Source organism: Ovis aries, chromosome 3 (assembly GCF_016772045.2).
Source record: "Ovis aries strain OAR_USU_Benz2616 breed Rambouillet chromosome 3, ARS-UI_Ramb_v3.0, whole genome shotgun sequence".
NCBI classification, from domain to species: domain Eukaryota; kingdom Metazoa; phylum Chordata; class Mammalia; order Artiodactyla; family Bovidae; genus Ovis; species Ovis aries.
In genome coordinates this window covers 24114922-24132772 of record NC_056056.1, presented here as the reverse complement: position 1 = coordinate 24132772, position 17851 = coordinate 24114922, and positions in this window count along the sequence as shown.

The following is a 17851-nucleotide window of genomic DNA, read 5'->3' as shown; positions in this document are numbered from 1 at the left end:
TGGAGGGAGCCCAGCAGAAGGCCATTCCCCTGAGTCCAGGGGCTATCTCTCTCCTTCATCTCCAAACCCCCAACTCCAGCCCCAGGCCTGGCACCTAGTGGGTCGAAACAGCCTGGCAAGTTTGGAACAGTGCAACTCAGAGCATCCCAAGAGAGGCCAGGGATCAACATCCCCATCTGAAGAATGGGAGAAACTCAGCCTGGGAAAGGACTCACCTAAAGCCAGCATGGAGAAGGAAATGGCAACCCACTCCAGTATTCTTGCCTGGAGAAACACGTAGACAGAGGAGCCTGGGGAGCTACAGTCTGCCATGGGGTTGCAAAGTCAGACACAACTGAGTGACTGAGGATTGAGGAAAGCCAGCATCTGCAGGCAGGTCTGATTCTAGCCCCAAGGGCTTCCCCTTCCTCCAGCCTGAACCCCCTCTTGTAAACACTGCCTCTCTTCACTTGGCCTGCAAGCCAAGGGATTTCAGCTGGAGTTCAGTTTGCTAATGGCTTGGAGGGATATCACAGGGATATTACAACCACGTGACTTATTTTGTTCAACTTCTTCACTCCCTACAAATGTCTATATATATATATATATTAAAAAAAAAAAAGAATGAAGGAAAAAAAAATTAGTGGAGAAGAAGCAATTGTTGTCTATGGATAATTAGGGGTCTATTTTGGTGCCAAAGCAGGGAACAGGCTGAGAAAGGTGACAAAAACAGTTTCACAAAGCTGTGATTGGTCTGGCTTTCTCTTGGGTAGCAAACAATTTGTATCTTTTCCCCTTCCTCTCTGGGTAGTGAACTCTACCAGCCCAGGCTGACAGTGGACTGGGAGGAGACTGAGTCTCAGGGCATGGCAGGGTCCTTGGACAGCGTCCAGCCGGAGCCCTCGCTGTGCAGGGAGAGGAAACCAAAGCCCCCACAGGGCCAGAGCCTTGCCCAGGGCAGAGGTGGGTTCTTGAGGAGCCTGCCATCCAAGGCCTCACAGCTGAAGGAGCCCGCCACATCACCCACCCATCCCCAGGACCCGGTCATCAACTCACTTCTGCCTTGGAAACTGCGCCTGCCCCTGGGTGAGCAACATTTGGGCAGGGGACATCTGGGCTGAGACTCTGGGGCTTGTGCCGGAAGCTTTGGAGGCTGCAGGGTCAGACTTGCATTTGAAAAATATTTTTGCCCAGTGGCTTGTCTAGTATATCTGATATCCAGAGCTCACGATTTCTCTAACACCCCCTCCTCTGTACAAGCAGACGATTTTCAGCTTTCATCAATGCTTTCTTGATCATTCCTTTAGCTTTATTTTTTTAATATGTATTTTATTTATCCATTTTTGGCTGTGCAGCATGTGGGATCCCTGGACTAGGGATCGAAACTGTGCCCCCTGTAGTGGAAGCCTAGAGTCTTAACCACTGCATCTCCAGGGAAGCCCCACTTCTTTAGTTGTAAAGCGAATAGTTAACAATTACAGAAGAAAAATGCATTTCACTTTAAAGATACTATGCAAATTCAGTAAAATATTTTATGTACAAACTAAATTTTGTACTTGCTGAACAAAAGAATACTCCTCACGGTTCACATCATTTCACTACTTTAAACTTTAAACACAAATATAAGCTCCAAGCAATCACATCCTATATATTATATATATATATCTGAAGAACTCATTCTATATAACCTATATATTATATATATATATATATCTTCTATATATAGAACACAGAGTCTTTATAACCCTTGTGCTGTCATTATTTCAAATCTATTACTTTAAGTCAGTAATGAGTAGCACCATAGGGGTTGAAGATGGGATCAGCACCAGAACAAATCAGTCCTGAATATTCACTGGAAGGACTGATGCTGAAGGTGAAACTCCAATACTTTGGGCATCTGTTGTGAAGAACTGAATCATTGGAAAAGACCCTGATGCTGGAAAAGATTGAAGGCGGGAGGAGAAGGGGATGACAGAGGATGAGATGGTTGGATGGCATCTCCGACCCAATGGACATGAGTTTGAGTAAGCTCCAGGAGTTGGTGATGGACATATTCTGCAGTCCATGGGGTCGCAAAGAGTCGGACACGACTGTGCGACTGAACTGAACTAGAGCACTGAAAGTGAAAGGGCCAGTCGCTCAGTTGTGCCTGGCACAGAGTAAGGTCTTTAAGAAATAGTAGCTCTGGTTAATCTGAGTTGAATTAGCCATTGGAGTCAGAGTGGGAAAGGCAGGGGGTGCAGAGGAAAGGCAATGGGTGGAAGGAGTCTTGAGTGTTACTATGCAGTGGCTACTCACAAAAAGACACGTCACTTCACGTGGTGCTTGAAGGCCTTGCCAGGTGAAGAGGGCAGCTTGGAGCCTAGAGGGCCACAGAGTCGACAGCCCAGCACCCTCACTCACCTGTCCTGGCCCAGGGACCTCAGGAGCCCTGCCCAGCATCCCCTTCAGGAGCCCCACACGCTTCCCTTGCAGAGGCCAATCCATGCCTCTTCCCTGGTGGGTGCCCTCACCCTGGCCTCAATCACCTCTCCATCACTGGAATCACCCACCCCTCCACCAGCCCCCTGCCTAGCTCCTCTTGCCCCATCTAGCGTGCACCTTGACCTCCTGGGGTGGCATAAGGCACAACCACCCACCGTGTCCTCCTGCCCTCGGGGCCTCTGGAGGTCTCCTGCCACCGTGCAGAGATGAGGGGGTGACCAGCTGCCTGCAAGGGCAATGCAGGGCATCTACGGAAACTTGAGCAGTGGCAGAGCCTCTTAGTGCCTCTTTGTTCTCAGGTCGCTTATTACATCACTTGGGCTTGAGTCACCTCCCCACTCTAGACCCCAGTTTCCTCATGCCTAAAATGAAGGACCACAAGTACATGTAGTACAAAGAAGGGAGTGTTAACCTGTGTTTGAGTCACGATCATCACCATTTAGAATATGCTGGCATGTTGTAGATTTCAGCAAATATTTACTAAACAGATGGATGAGCCGAGAGAAGTCTTCAGAGGACATAACATCTAAGCAACTCTGAGGTTCAGACGAAGTAATAGATGCTCAGCTAGAGGGGTCACCTTGTCAAAAGTGACAGAACAAATCAAGGGACTGAGGTATATGGGGGTCAGTTAGGGACAACCTTCGATATCACACCATCCTTGACTGCACACCACAACCAGAATGTGTTGCCGACCCATCGCAACCAGGCAGTTGTTGCCAGCTACTTATTTTTGGTCTTCTTGTAAACCCAGACAGAGGAGTTCAAAGGGGCTGGGATCACGATTCCAGTGCCCAGCCCTGCCTCTGGCTCGTTTGTTATTCTTTCTGCATTGTGAGGAGCTGTCATCCTACTCCGGGAAGTGCATACTTCACACTTTGTCGGATGGGACAAAAGAACTTAGGGGACCCAAACAGAAGTCAGATTGTTGTATTGTTCTAAATAAGAATGCACTGAGCTGTTGCCAGAGCTTCAAAAATGGCAAGAACGAATTCTGTATATTTTGCTGCCAGAGAGCAAAAATATTATTTTTGGAAGGTGTCCTATAGACACTCCCTTCACCACATATCAGGAGATAAAATGTTTCAGTTACTGTGCTCTCGGCATTGAGCAATGGAAGGATGGAAAGACCAGCTGGCTGTGAGTGCCAGTGGTGGAGGAAGGTCTGGAAGCCCTGAGACTGGGGTCAACCCTGCTCCCAACCCCCAGGCCACGTGACCCAGGGCAATGCCCTTCTCCTTTCCTGGTGACAGGCTCTTGGTGTGAATGAGCAAGGAGAGGATAGACCTTCTCCCAGCATGGCTTCTGTGGTGGGGATCTGGGCAGGCTGACCCAACTGGAACTCAAGGATGGAGCATATAGACTTGAGCAACAATGAAAGCTCCACACCCAATAAGAGGAAAGAGAAGGTGAGGGGGACACACTGTGATGGTGAGACTCTCAGCATCCAAAATGACCTTTCTCCTCCTCAGACTCAGCATCTGCAGTGGGCAGTTCCCAAGGAATCTACAAACGGGGTACCCTGTTTGAGGCTCTCAAGTGGAAGGCTCCCAGGGCAGAGACCATCAACGAAGCTTTTGCCTTAGGAAAACTGAGGCTCCAAGAAGCCAAATCTACCTGATTCCTCGTCCCAGAGTCCTTCCACACCCCTCATGCCCACCTTCTGAGGATGCAAAGGAAGGAGACATAAGCCCTGCCTTCTAGAGCACGCAGGCTCTCTGCTGCATGCATATTACAAGAGGCCACGGCATATTACAGGCTTGTTTGAGGGACCCATCAGCTCCTGCTCAGTTTTAGAGTCCCAGGTTCAGGGGACAGTTCCTTCTCTCCCTCCCAGGTCTCAGATGCTCACAGCGCTTCAAGGAGCAGGGACTGGAAGGCAATAGAAGGGATGAGAAAGGGACTTTCATCACAGATAGGATTCATGAGAAGACGCAGTCGGCTCCTCCTGGGAGTGGAGACTTGATAACTCCAAATGTTCTCTATTTCTGGCCTCAATCAAGTTCTCCTTCTCCAGTCCTGTCCAAAAAGCAGTCATAGTTCCATGAAATTGAATGTTGGTGGTATATGCACAGGGCTGAGCGCTGTGCCCAGGCTTCATAATTGTCTCGGGTCTAGTTCTCACTGCCGTCCTGGAAGATACACGATGGCTTTATCCCCACTTTACAGGTAAGGAAATCGAGGCTTAGAGGTACAGTCTGTACCCATGAGAAGTCAAATGTGATAGATATTCATTCATTCAACGTTAGAAGGTGCTGTGTACTCAGTTGCTCAGTTGCGTCCAACTCTTTTGCAATTCCATGGGCTCTAGCCTGCCAAGCTCCTCTGTCCATGGGATTATCCAGGCAAGAATACTGGCGTAGATTGCCCTTCCCTCCTCCAGGGTACCTTTCCAACCAAGGGATGGAACCAGCAAGCATCTCTTGCATTAGCAGGCAGATTCTTTACCACTGAGCCACCAGGGAAGCCCCTTCGATGTTCGAGACAGGAATATTAAAAACCAAACTATGCCAAGCCCATATTAGTCCTTTTGTTTTCTCTATAGACGTTAACTTTCAGAGCAATGTTCAGTTTACAGCAAAAGCGGGTGGAAAGTACAGAGATTTCCCTTGTGCCCCCTCCCCCACACAGGCTATGACTCCTTTTGGCCAGAGAAAACCTTTCCTACATCCTCTGCCTGTCTTCTGCGAGTGAGGTGAGCAAACTGTTCCATACAAGCCAAAGCTCCAGATTACTGACATTTTCCATTTGAAGTGATAAGCTTTTTATATTTTTAGCCACTGTGTTGGGAGTTTGAAACGGATTAGAGGGCATCCCTGACTTCTTTAACAAAGTACAGGGTGTAACAGAGAAGAACAAAGCTGACTCCATATTGGATCTATTCTTTTAGCTCTAATGTGTGTGCTCTCTGTCCTGTGCTTAGTCACACTGGCCCTGCACCCTTATAAAAGAGTGTTGCCAACAGCCTGCAATGTATAGCATAGTCTATTCTCAAGGCTCTGACCTTTAAAGGTGTAATGCTTTTCCATTCAAATAGAGATCAAAAGTTTCAGAACAGAAAATGGCATTTATCTTGCTGGAGGTTTACAGGAACATTGTGACCAGATCTATGAGGACAGCTGCAAGAACAAAGGATTCCTGTACCAAAATGTTTGCCACAAACAGCCATACTCCTCCCCTTGTAGTATAAAAGAAGCCTGAATTCTAACTCAGGTAAGATGGTTCTTGAGACACTAGTCCATCTTCTCTGCTGGCTTTCTGAACGAAGTCTCTATTCCTTGCCTCAACACCTCATCTCTAAATTTATTGGCCTGTTGTGCAATGAGCTTGGACTCGGTAATGAATACAACATTGGTGACTTTAAACCGACTTTGATTTACTGTTGTCCTCTGAAAACACCAGGCTGAGGGCTGGGTGTCCCTGCACTTAGTGACACCAACCTGTCTTCAGCAACTAATTCTCTCTCCCAGAACCGCTCCCTCTAGCTATTGCTTCTCTGTAGCATCTCTTAACGTGTCCTCAGTTGCTTCTGAACCTTAGTTCTCACTACCAAAGTGGAGAAATTAGGTTTTCCAGAAGAAACTAGACACCCAGCATGATGAAGTCAATCATTTTCATTCCATGCAGAATTGTATGCCACCAAATTTGGCCGAGAAAGCACAAGGTTAGTGGATGAAAGTAGCCTTTGCAGAAGTTACTCTCCTTGTTACCAGGTATATGCCCTTCTTGCTTTCAGGGTGATGGCCACGCTCTGGAGTTGAGTCTCCTACATCTGACCCCCCAGATGGGCAGAATGTTGATTGGATTTTATCCACTACCAACTGCCATACTGGCTAGGTAGAAGTGAGGATGACTAGGGTGTTGGGCCAATCCGGGAGATGGTGCAAGAGGAAGCTGAACCCAGATACCCAAGAGGAGACTGTCTTTTCCAGGGCCACCTGGGCTGTGACTGTGAATTGGGTGGGGAGCCACAACCTGTGAGGGGGAACCATTGCATCAGGAACTATGCGAGGCCCACCTTTACATACACGATCTTATTGAATTTTTACAGCAACCCTATGAAACAGGGGCTTTCATCACCTCTTTGCATATGAGGAAACAGGCTCAAAGAGGTTGAGGAGACTGCCCTTGGACTTGAAGCTAGTGAGGGTCAGAGCCTGCATCTAAACCCAGGCTGCCTGACTCTAAAGCTAGTGCCCTTCCTCCCATGCCTACAGCCACACGATGTCATGATGTACTTCACCCATGTCACCAAGAGCTGCCCTGAGAGGACCATGGGGATTTAGGGCTTGTGCAGTTGAAAGCTGAGTCATCCATCTTGGCAACAGGACCTGATTAACCCTGGGCTAATTTTAGATTTCCTCACAATTGCTCATCTTAATATAGAACAGCCCCTAAGGATCGTGTTGGCCAATGTTTTGTTTTTGTTTGATGTGACCAGAAAAAAGGAGGACAGCAAAGGAGATGAGGTAATGGGTATAATACCACCCACCCATCATTCTGCTCCTTTGAAGGGTTTCAGGAAGCTCTGATAAGGGACTGCGCCAAGAAGCCCCATCCGTTTTCTTCCAGCTATTATTCAAGGGTAGTGTCCCTCAAGAGATACAGTCTTTAGCTTCCAGGGTGAGGAAAAATAGAGCCAGCCTCCCCTGGGCTCTCTGACGTCTCTGACATATAACGGATACTTTCAGAACAGCTACGTGTTTCAAGGTGCGGAGGCAGGCACGATGGGGAAGGGAGTGAGACCGAGATGGGTACCAGTCCCTCGGTGACTGACTCAAGCCAGCACATCATGCAGCCGACACAGTGCCAAGCCCACAGTATCCTTGGATACATATTGTGAATGGATGTGTGGGAATGCCCGTGGCCGCTTTACTTAGAATTTTAAGATTTTAAAAGTAGCTTACGTGTTCAGGTCAATTTTCCTTAAGTAAATTATCGTAAACTACAGGAGAATGGTTCTTGCTCATCATACGTCTACTCTTGAGATTTGAGGTGTGGTTCAGCGGGCTTCTCTGCTTTAAAGGAAGAAACCAACACAAAGCTTTGCTCAGCTACTTATGAATCAATCCAGTTCTGACTTTATTGATTTGTTGCGTGACCTTGAGGTCCCTCAGCCTAAGTTTTTGCTTCTATAAAATGGGGAGAAACACAGGCATACCTTGGAGATACTGAGGGCCCCTCACCCTACCACCACAATAAAGCCAATATCACGTGAATTTTATGGTTTCTGAGTGTGTATAAAAGTTGCATTTATACTGTATTGTAGTCTATTAAGTGTGCAATAGCAGTATTTCTTTTTTAAAAAAGTTGTGTCATCCTTTAATTTTGAAATATTTTATTGCCAAAAAATGCTAGTCATATCTGAACCTTCAACAAGTTCTAATCTTTTTGCAATCGTCACACCAAAGATCATGGATAACAGATCCCATAAGAAATATAAGAACAATGGAAAAGTTGGAAACGTTGCGAGAATTATCAAAATGTGACGCAGAGACATGAAGTGAGCAAATGCGATTGGAAGAATGGCTGCAATAGACTTGCTCAACACAGGGTTGTCACAAACCAACTTGTAATCAACGTAGTATCTGTGAAGCGCTATAAAGTAACGCGCGGTAAGACAAGGTATGCCTGGACTCCCCCAAGCAGACACCCCGGCCCAGTGCTGGTCACCAGGGCTCAGCTGGGCACAGGTGAAACATTTCATGTTCCCAGTCTTCCACATTCTTTTCTCCTCTAATCTGCAAAAATTTTGTTCAGTGAAAACTATTAAAAGACATGAAGGGACGTCCCTGGAAGTTCAGTGGTTAAGACTTCACCTTTTCACCTTTCAAGGCAGGAAATGCAGGTTCAATCCCTGGGTGGGATAAGATCCCATATGCCTCGTGGCCAAAAAACCAAAACATAAAACAGAAACAATAGTGCAACAGATTCAATAATGGCTTTAAAACTAGTCCACGTAAAATAAAAGACACTTCTAAAGGTGGGGAAACAGGTATCTGACAAAGAATGTTTGATTATGAAACCAAAGACATCAGGAGTCCTGGTATGTGCCTTGGGCCCTAAGACCCCCTCAAACACCAAATAAGGACGTGGAGGAGGTGATGCCCTAAGGTTCTTTCTGGAAACTAATAGGACTGACCCCCCTCCCACTCTGGGTGTCCTCTGGATTCAGGAAGCTGTAGCATCATCTTTCCGCACTGTGAGGCCACCATCCTCCTTCCCCTTCCCCCTTCCCCACCCAGTAAGAGCCACCTCTCAGAAGCACAGGGGTGCCACCCCCTCTTCCCTGGCCTGCGGGTGATTAGAGGAAAGATAACATTCCAGGGCGCTGAGGGTGGGGCGGGCCAGAGGCGTGGATCAAGGCCCTGCTACTGCCCCCCACCTGGTCTGGGCTGGTTCTCTCAGCTGTCTGTCCATCACGGCTCCAGGCGCTTCTGCCCCCAGCCCTGGGAATGTCAGGAATCCCCTCCCAAACTCCAGCGGCTCCTCTGCCCGAAGCCTCCCCTCCCCACCCCCCTTCGGAGGCATCCATCAGCTCTGGCCTTTCAGGAATGCGCTCACTCCTGGCACCACCAGGGCCGGGAAGACGGCTAATCCCCGGGCGCATTCATCACTCATCTCAGGGAAAAGAGCTTGTGGCGGCCAGGGAGAGCCTGCCCCAACCTGCCAGTTTGGCCAGGATGGAAGGATGGACAGATGGATGGATAGATGGACAGAAAGACAATACCACCTGGAAGATGGCGAGGCAGGACTTGCCCAAAGACCCAACCAGAAAGCTCTTCTCCCCCTCTTAGCAAAGTCTTTCTACCTCCAGGAATCCTGCTAACAGGAAACCTGGCTTGTTTGATGGTGAAGAAGGTGAAAAGCAGTTGAGTCGCTTCCTGTTGTTGGGAAGAGGCAAGATTGGTAAAGCTGACAGTTCAGGGGCCAGGCATGACCTCACCTTAGGGACCAGCAAAAGCAATGTTAATCCTTCCCAAGTTGCCACCTCATTCCAATTCAACAGCTGCCAGTGAGGTGGGGACAGACGCTCTGGTCCCCCCCAGGATCCTGGCATTTCCAGCTTCCTTGCCTTGTACACACTCTTCCCATTGCCTCCCACCCTGGTCCAAAAGGCAAACCTCTAGGCATGCACTTCCCTGCTCTGGTGGTAATTTTCCCCTTGCCTCCATCGCCATATTTTTCCCAGTGATGCGTCATTGTCTTAGCATCTGGGTGTTTCCCATGCTGTATTAAAGCCCCTGAAAGTAAAAGCCATCGTAAATAATGAGACAGTCCTAAACTGCCATTTCCTGGCTGTGTGTCCCTACCAAGTTAGTGAACCTCTCTCGACTTCCACTTCCTTCTTTGTAAAATAGGGATTAAGACTTCTCAGAGTCCTACCAACAAGGACATTCTCAAGTCTCATCCCAAATATCCAATTCAGAAAGACGTCTGGATACCAGCAAAAACACCTGCAAGATTGTAGCTCCTTAAAACAAAATATATAAAGCATGCTGCTTCCTTTACTGCCTGGACATTGGAATGTTTCCTTTCTTTGTGTCTATTCATATTCCATCTCCATCCTTGAGGTTTTGGTTTTAATTAGCTAATTCAACAAATATTATTAAGCATTTCCTTTTTTCCCCCCCAGATTTACATTCCGAATTTTATTTCCTTATTGAAGTATAGTTGATTTACAATGTGCTTTTAATTTCTGCTGTAAAGCAAAGTGACTTAGGTACCCATAGACATATATTCCTTTTTATATTCTCTTCCATTATGGTTTATCACAGGACATTGACTATTGTTCCCTGTTATTAAGCATTTCTTCTGTGTTCAGTGTTGTGATGGGAGTTTGGAATACTGCAGTGAACCTGGTCCTTTACTTGAAAAGAGAGACTCATAAACAGGCAGATACTGAAAAGTCCTATGAGGGGTGAGCATTGGCTGGGAAAAGGCATGCCACCTAGATGGATGCAGGAAGGAGGTATGCAAGGAAGGCTTCCTGGAGGAAGAGGCATCTAGGTGAACACCTGTGGGATAAATAGGAGTTCTTAGGCAAATGTGATGAAAGGAGAGGGGACACAGAGGCCCAGAGAACCCTCCACAGCTCCAAAGACACTACAGCAAGCTTGCTTCACACAAGCTGTGTTTCAAGGGAGTCTTCCCAGAACTCCAGCCCAGGGGGGCCCAGAGGCTGGGAGCACAACTTCAACACAAACCATCCAATCCACAGAGGCCACTCTACGGGCTGGTCCAGTCTCGGGGAGGCATGCAGGAAGGGTGGAGGGCACACGGCCTTCAACTGGGGTAATTTTAGATGCATTGTCACTCCTGCCCCGGGGCCACCCCTCAGCCGGGTCCTGACTGAGCTAGGAAGGGCTCCTGGTCTCCAGATCTTGAGAGGATGTGGGCTTTGGAAGGAGGCCAGGTCTGTAGCACAGCAGGCCAAGTCCAGGCAAGGCCCTTCCTCAGTCTGGGCAGGCCCTGGACACCCCTGTCAATATCACTAACACTGAGGAGGCCCTACTGTTGATCAGGCATCCCTAAAAGGGAAACAAACAATATCAAAGGCCGTTCATCTAGGGGCAGAGGGATCCTAACGCTGAGAAATAGGGGAACAGGCAGAGGAACAGAAGAGATGAGCATGGCTGGGTGCAGTGGCCTTGAGCTTGGAGCTCCTGGTTGGCCCCTGGGCCTCCCCAGGCACTAGGTACATGAGCTTCGTCAAGTTATCTAACCTTTCCAGAAATGAACTCAAAAGCAGCAATATCCCTCCCAGGGTGTTGTGAAGAATGCATGAGCTCATCCAGGTAAGTGGACTGGCAGGGTATCATAGGATCAAGGAAATACTGGCGGACTATTAACCATGATTGATTTCTTATTAAAGAGCCACAAATCCCCACCTCAAAGCCCCAGCTTGGGTCTCAGTTCTAGTCCCCAGCTGTCTCCCCCTCTCTCAGCCTTGTTTCAGGTTTTGAACAGATTCAGAGGTTCTCCTCCAGGCAGGGGAGAGAGGACGAATGTCGTTCAGGGCCCAGAGTGTTTGTTCAGACTTCAAAGTTCAAGGCCATTCAGTCAACCCCCGGAAACGCTGATACCATCCCTCAATGGATGGGCACCTACAGGCAGTGGCTACACATGGAAACGCTTTGGAGACAGAGAAAAATAGAAAGGCTTTGAGAATCTTCCAGTGGGCTGGGAAGTCCCATGGGTGAGAACTTTCTGAGAAAATCAGATTGAACAGGACATTATGGAAAATAAGATTCCTGCTCCCCCACCCCACCCCTCTGCAGTATTAACAGAGCTAACTTATGATATTATTCAGCAGGCTAGCTTCTGGGAATATATCTGAAGGAAATGAAATCAGGATCTTGAAGAGATACCTGCAGTCCAGTGTTCACTGTACCTAATTCACAGTAGCCAAGACATGGAAACAACCAACCTCAGTGTCCATCACCACATGAATGGATAATAGGAATGGTATGTGTACATGTGCAAGCTCAAGGAAAAAAAAAAGAGCTGCTTTTATAGAAACAGAATGTTGAGTGGTGGTTTCTAGGGTCTGGGAGAAATGGAGAAATATGGGTCAAAGGGTATAAGATGCACCCAGTTATAAGATCCCTAAGCATTGGGGCTCTAATACACAGCATGAGGACTATAGTTGATATATGGTATTACAGCCTTGAAATTTGCTGAGAGTAGATCTTAAATACTCTCACCACCAAAAAAAAAAATAAAAGGAATTAACTATGTGAGGTGATGGATGTGTTAGTTATCTCAATTCTTGATCATGGTCTTCATTTCATAATATAAATGTATATTAAATCATCACATTGTACTATTGAAATATATACAATTATATTTGTCAATTACCATTCAGTGAAGCTGGGGGGCAAAAAAGCCATGTCCCCATCTTTAAAAAATAGAATAAAAAGGACTGGACAAGAGTGAGGAAACCTGAGTTCCAAAACAATCCTGTGACTTCTTTGTAGGAAGGGGGGCATGGATGAGTCCATCCACAAGGTCTCAGTGTTCTCATCCTTAAGGGACGGAAGAAGGCACCACTTGGCCACAGTGAGATGACCTCAGGAGAGTGCTTGCATCCAGAAGAGGCAAGACTCCTGCACCTGTGACTGGGGTCCGAGAAGTGTGCTCATTTCCCAACCCAGGGATTGAACCAGTCTCCTGCATTGCAGGCAAACTCTTTACTGTCTGAGCCATGAGGGAAGTCCCCCAAAAGAAAACTAGTAGTCTCGCCTGAAAAATTCCATGGACAGAGGAGCCTGGCAGGCTACAGTCCACAGAGTCGCAAAGAGTTGGATATGATTGAGTGACTAACGCAAGGCTTCAGGAAAGAGATTGATCGCCTTTAAAAACATCGAAGCAAAGACCCCCCAAAACATATTTACAAATTGAATCTAGCAGTATTAAAAAATTTGAATACATAGCAACAAAGAGACCTTTATTCTGGAAATGAAAGGCTGGTTTGATTTTATAAAATCTATCATTGTAACCCACCATGTTAACATTTTAAAGAAGAAATGCCACATGATCACATCAATTGATGAAGAAAAATCATTTGACAAAATTCAACACCCATTGATTTAAAAACTCCTAGTGAACTAGGATTGGAGAAGGAAATAGCAACCCACTCCAGTGTTCTTGCCTGGGGAATCCCAGGGATGGGGGAGCCTGGTAGGCTGCCGTCTGTGGGGTTGCACAGAGTTGGACACGACTGAAGTGACTCAGCAGCAGCAGCAGTAAACTAGGACCAGGTGGCACTAGTGGTAAAGAACCCACCTGTCAATGTGGGAGTCATCAGAGACACAGGTTCAATCCCTGGGCGGGGAAGATCCTCTGGAGGAGGGCATAGCAGCCCTCTCCAGTATTCTTGCCTGGAGAATCCCATGGGCAGCGGAGCCTGGCAGGCTACAGTCCATGGGGTCGCAAACGGTCAGACATGACTCACACGACTTAGTACAGCGCAGCAAACTAGAAATAGAAGGGAATGTCTTCAGTCTGATAAAGGACATCTATGAAAAGTCTACAGCTAACATTCTTTGAATCTTAAAATACAGGGACTAAGAAGGCTGGAGTTGCTGAGGACCCAGGGGCAGGGGGACACTGGTTACGGACCTTGAACTGATGGGAGAGCTCGGAAAGCAGAACTCTGACAGGGAGGAGAGAGTGCCCACAGGGGACAGAGAGAGGCACCAAATGCTCTGGCTGTGTTCTGGAGACCCTCAGAGGAGACACGCCTCCCACTGCCAGGCGCTTTATATGTCCCGTCATTTAGTCCTCGAAACCACCCAGTGCAGATGAAGCTGTGATCCTCAGTTTACAGATGCAGAAATTGAGGCTCAGTTGGGCAAATCACACGCCACAGATCTTACTGATGGTGGTCGGCAGTGCCTGGACTTGGAGAAAAGGCAACAAATGGGACCGCATCTCAAGCCAGAACTCTTTTGTCTCCTGCTGCCCACGAGGGAGCTTGGGGGGCTGCCATCTGTGGGGTCGCACAGAGTCGGACGGAAGCGACTTGGCAGCAGCAGCCCACAAGTATTGGCTTCAGCTTCTTGCATAAAGTATCTAGCGAGAACAAAACCTACTGGTTACAGTGATCTTCCCTGATTAAGGCTGTTGGTGAAAGTGTACTTGTGATCCCAAAAGGCTGTGTGAATTTTACATCTTGTACTTCTTGGTGGGACTCAGGCTCCGCCAAGAAAATCGGGAAGCTACAGCTATAACCAAAGCCCAAGTTCTCAGACTATACATAGTCTCCAGCTGTCGATCCATGGGAATTTGCTGCTCACTTGGTCCTACAGAGGCTATCCAGGCTGCTGCGTTAGGAACGAGGGACAAGGATGAAACCTCGACCCATGGGTGTGCAGTGACCAGACCTGCTGCTGCCAAACCCAGGTTCCAGATCTGCTCTCATGAGCAGTGTGACCTTGGCGTGGAGGACACCAAGCTCCTCCTTGCGTCCGTTTTTTTTATTTGATGGGAGATAGAAATGCTTCCAGGCTTCTCAGGTGGCTCGGTGGTAAAGATACTGCCTGCCAATGCAGGAGATGCAAGAGACGTGGGTTCTATTCCTGGGTCAGGAAGATCCCCTGGAAAAGGAAATGGCAACCCACTCCAGTATTCTTGCCTGAAAAATCCCATGGACAGAGGAGCCTGGTGGGCTACAGTCCCTTAGATCAAAAAGAATTGGACACAACTGAGCGATTAAACAACAAAAAAATACCTTCATGATATAGTTACCAACTGTCTGACCATAGCAAATTCTCATTGATAATTATGACAACAGGCTCTCAGCCAGACAGGGGTCCTCTACTTGACCTGAACACGGATAATCACCAGGGTGGCTAAACGGTTCCTCTGAAAAGGTGGACACATACAGGTAACCAACATCTTCTTTCTTGTCCACATGCAGGGAGCCCAGCAGCTCAGAGGATCCTTAGAAGAGCCTGGAAGCTCTGAACCTGAGGCTAAAGGACAAGATCAGACAAGGGGCAGCACCCACTAAGGAACTAGACCCGGATGGAGCTACCTCCAGTCTTGGGGAGAAGTTCCCATCCAATACTCGTCTTCTGGGGAGCTATTTCCCTCCTCCTTCTGGGAAATGAAAAAGCAGCCAGATGCATGCTTTTAAAAATAAACTATGCAAGAGAAAGAAGCAGAATAGCATGTGTTTTGCTCCCAAACCAGTCTGAAATATCTGAGAACCACAGAAAACTGTCAGGACTCAGCAGAGCTCTTAAGGTTTGTTTCAACATTTGGGGTGAAAAACAAAGGGATTCAAATCTGTACTTAAAAGCTGTCATGGGGCATTTGGGATTGCCATAACAATAAGCATGTTTCTCCATCAAAAGAGAAAGGCAGATCGGGCCCCATATAAAAAACAGCACCGCTAATTGGAGCCCACAGAGGAAGTATTTGAGATCACTAGGACGAAGCTGTTCTATCATTTACCATGATTAGGAAGAGAGGGTTTGCCCTGTGGCCAAGTGAAAAGAGATTTCTATAAACACATAGAGCTTAGAAGTTTAAATCGAACACTCGGGAGCCAGACAGCCAAGGTTTGAGATCTGGTTCCACCACCTCTACGTGACCCTGGGCAAGTGACTTACCCCACTGGGCTTCTGTTGGATTTTATGAAAATTAAATGAGCAAATATTTGTTAAGCATCATGTCTGGCTTGCAGAAAGTGCTATGAAGTGTTTGTAAAATAATAATATTTAAAAATTAAAGGTGGAAAATTTGCAGTGTTTTTGAAGCCTTTTCTCACATCCACTGGGCTTTTTACATTTCAGTTTTATCAGTGTTGATTCCTTCAGGATCTCTCAAGTGCAAGATGAAGGCACTGTTAATTGCATTTCTAGCTCAATTCAACTTTTTTCCCTTGGGGTCTTACTCCATGATAAAAGTTGGGGAAGGGACTCTTACTTTTAAAGATTTGTCAGGTTCTTCACAGGAAAGTTCTGATCGGGAGGGTTTTATCATCTGACAAGCCTGGGAACCACTAACTCAAACTGAATTCCTCCTTAATCAGTAGGAATCAGGATTTGGCCAGCTGCTTTCTTTGGTACCAGGATTTTGTCCACCCCTCTGTCATCCAAAAACAAAAGAGAAGGGAATTTCAGGCACAAAACTCTCTTAGGAAATGTGGGGCCGGAGTCTCTAGGGAAGGAACCAGGAGAAGACCCTCCTAAAATTTTCATTCCACCTGTGAGTTTAGTTTAGAGAAAACCTCGTACCATTGCAGCTGCACACGAGAGGACCTCCCTGGTGAGTAGGGGCACCCACCAGCCATGATACTGACCCTTTCAGCTCTTAGGGCAGTGGGTGGGGCTGGGCACTCCAACTTGCTACTGGGTGCTGGCACTCAGAACATCTCTGAGAAGCACTGGCCAAGGGAAGTCCCTTCAGCATGGGACCCTGGTCCTCCCAGGCACCGGGGAGGTGTTAGGTCAACATTGAGGGATGAATAGTACTTGTCAGCAGCCTGGGTTCAGCCCCCAGGTGCGGATCCCAATACCAGGGCCGCAGGTATAGAGCCTTACACCAACCAAAGTCATCTCTGAACTGACTGAGTCCCATAACAACTGTTGCCAAAAGCCCCTCTGATCCTTACCAGCCGGCTCCCTGATCCCATATTAGGTAAAAATGCCCACCCCAGTGCTCATCCTTCAGTGCCCTAACCAATCACCTAATGCAACCCTTCCAGCAGGAATTTTTCTTTGTCTCGCAGTTATCCAAATTGCCTACTAACCCTCCCATGAGCCATTCCACTGTTCTAAGAGCATCCCGTCAACTCTCCTTGGTCTGTCAGGAGGTTGCCCACTGTGATCGCAACGCCCGCTTTATCTCTGCTCTTTGCTCTTAATAAACTCACTCCTTTCTGCAGTATTCTGCTTCTGGAAATTCTTTTCCAACCCCGCTTAGATGACCACAATCCCAGGGAGGATCACTGAGGAGCACGTGGATCAGCCATGCTCCACCCTGGCACTGAGCAAAGTCCGTGTAGGGCTTTTCAGTTTCACATATCCATCTCGTTGCATTCTGGACTGCATGCCTTTCCTCTCCCCACACTCACCGCTCTCAGAAGGGTCCCAGAGCCTGGACTCCATGGACCCACTGCCCTCCGCATAGGTCAGCCAGTGAAACCACATCCCAGTTGCTGACTGGCTGCCAAACCACAGCCGCCGGCACCTGCCACCAAGCTGGCCGAGTGGCCTGGCTCGATTCCCAGCCTGTGCAGCTGGGAAAGAATGAGTCAGCAGTGTCTTGCCTCCTTGGCCTTAGGTGGAGCATGGCCTAAAGGCCACAAAAAAGTACAAAAAGTACATGATTTGAGGATGGTTCCTGTGGAGAACACACTAAAACCTCAGAGTCTCAGAGATGGGAAAAAACCTTAGAGGCCTTCTTGCTCAGACCCTCTTCGTGTGCTCAGGGAGCTCAGACTCTGAACCCAGATGGCGTGACCCACCTGTGTGACCCTGAGCAAGTTAATGGCTTCCCATGCCTCAACTTTCCCATCTGTAAAATAGGGATAATAATAGTATTTACCTTACAGGGTTGTTGGGAAAATTAGATTAGTTGGTTTCTGTACAGTGCATGTGGCACATAGCAACACCTGACATTAGCTGCTGTTGTTATTATTTAGAGAAATCCCTTTTCCACTACAGGCTTTACCAGGGATGTGAGGATCTCAGCCTCCAGAAGCAGTAACCCACATACCTGGCTCTAAGTTGTCTCTCTCTGGGCCCGTATTCTAAGAGACAAACCATGGACAAGACAGAGACCCGCCCAGCCCCCACCTCTCATGAAGACTTACAAGGAGGCAGCGCAGCCCCTGATCCTTTCTTGACGTGTCTGTGTCCGTTTCGCAGACCAA